Here is a 2,311-nt window from a genome sequence, read left to right on the forward strand (position 1 = left end):
GCTTTGCCTGGAGTCCGTTCTGTGAATACTGCAGTTCCTTGGAAAAAAAAATCTAATTAAAATGTTTGGGGTTTTGTGTTTGCTTTGTTTCTAAAGTAGTTCAAACTGACAACTGCACGGCATGTTATTAATTCCCCTTGGAAACGAAACCAAAGCTGACTTGTGCTAAAATATCAGAATTGGCATTTTTGGAAATACACTTTAATTACCTTTAGAATATCAGGGTTTCATTTTTTTCACAGATGGTAGTTTCCCCACTGGGATGCCAAGTCCCCACAGGTCTTGTAAGTGTGCTTTGACAGCTATACAGTGAAATTCAATAATCGTGAGAATTTCATAAACCAATATGTAATTTAAAAGTAACTGTTACTGCACTATCTACAGAAACATGTTAAAGAAATTACATTGGATTTCATTTATCATTTTGAAGGATTTTATAGAAACAGTGTAGCACAAACACCCTACATCACATACTATCACCTTGAGAGATATTCCATTCTTAGCCATGGATTAGGGATTTTGAGAGAACTGAGAATTTTATTATGTAAGCATGTTCTAATTATGGACTTCCATCTCTATGAAAATAGCATTTGGGTCAAGTAACTCTAGTGGAAGTTAGATACGTAAAAGTATGACATTCACAGCAGAGCTTTGGGTGGACTGGAAGGACAAACTATTCCAAATTTCCAATGGGATTTAAGTGCCACTCATGTGGTCTATAGGTTTCTTCCCTCTTTTGCACCTCATTGCACTGTGGATAACATCCCCATAACAAGCGCTGATCTGTCCCCCCGATGGGTTCAGTCATGGTCTCTTACAGGCACCTCCAGGTTCAGAGCTGCACAGCGCCTCTCACCAGACTGCAGAGAATTCCCACAAGAAAACTGTTGAAATAATCTAGCCTGAAGTCTCACAATGAAATGGCCTGAATCTTGGTTACTTACAGAGGTCTGTGTTTTTATGATTTTACATAAAATACAAAATAAATAGATGGAATAAACAATGAGGCCCATGAAGGGACTATATTCAAGTTTGTGATCCAATACTAGGGTCCTCTTCGACCTCAACATCTTCCCCAGCCTATTTACTGGCTGTACAGCGCTAGAACAAGCAATTGCTGGACTGGGATCGGCCCGGAGAAGACAAAGCAGATACATTCTGGGACAAAGGAATGTCCTATACTCACAGGCTGAAGAACCTAAACTTTTTAGTCTGGAGCAGGAAGCCCTGACAACAGAGTGGGCTTCTGCAGAATGAACAGCAAGCCACAAACCAGAGGACACCAGTGGAAATTATGCGGAAGAGACTAGGAGCACATCTTTATACTCAAAGGCCTGTGGGACTGTAGAACAAGCAACCCGGCCATGTGGGTGGGGCCAGTACTTGGGCTTCATTCAAGAAGCGCCTGGTGGGATCCTGGGATCCATTGACCGAGAACTCCCAGATGGGCAAGATGGGCTCAATGGCCTCCTCAAGTTTGTAAATATTCTTCTGTTCTAAATATGGTGGCAACATCAAGCCTATCCAAAAAAGGCAAGGCACCCACTGCAGCCAGCTCGTACGAGGAAAGACTGAGGTGGAGGAGCCCCATCTGCTTCGCTCTGCGGATGAGCTACTGTAGGCTGAAGTCAGCCAGACAGCTCGCTTATTCTGTTTGAAGGAAATCTTACACAAGGTAAGATTAAACATGGTGATTAACTTCCCATGGATTTTAACACGGAAAACCGCCCACATGAATTTTGAGCTGTGAGCAGGTCGCTCTCAGGCAGGAGTCTCAGCAAATGAGGTTTTCATGGCTGCAAGGTGAAATTCCATTCCTCCGAACACCTGTCGTTCCCACAAGAGCAGGAATCAACACAACAAATGCAACTGGACCCCTGCTCTGAGACTGGACACTGGCCGGGAGACGAGACAGGACTGACGTGCTTGTGATTTTCCAAAGCTGAAAGGGATCTTACAGGGCTGTGACTCCCAGCTCATAGCACGGAGGTATTGAAGAGCTTCAATAATGGCAGCTAAACACAGGTAGGAGTAGGCCCAGCTAGAGGATTATCATCACCGGCTTTACAAGGACAAGGCACTGAAAGAACTGACTTGTCAGCATGAGAGCAGGGGGTGAGATAGGGGAAGGGATTCTTTGTCTGCTACGTGGCTCATTAGCCCAAATTACACTAATTAGTTTGGCATGAAAAGAGAGGCTTCAAAAACACAATGTCTTACAAACTACATGCTGTCCCATGTCCTTATTTAGGCACTGAAAGAAGAAGGGCAAACAGACAGCCACAGGCTGAGCGGTTTCCATGTTTGTCCT

The sequence above is a fragment of the Lepisosteus platostomus genome, chromosome 20 (assembly GCF_059453375.1).
Source record: "Lepisosteus platostomus isolate fLepPlt1 chromosome 20, fLepPlt1.hap1, whole genome shotgun sequence".
NCBI classification, from domain to species: Eukaryota; Metazoa; Chordata; class Actinopteri; order Semionotiformes; family Lepisosteidae; genus Lepisosteus; species Lepisosteus platostomus.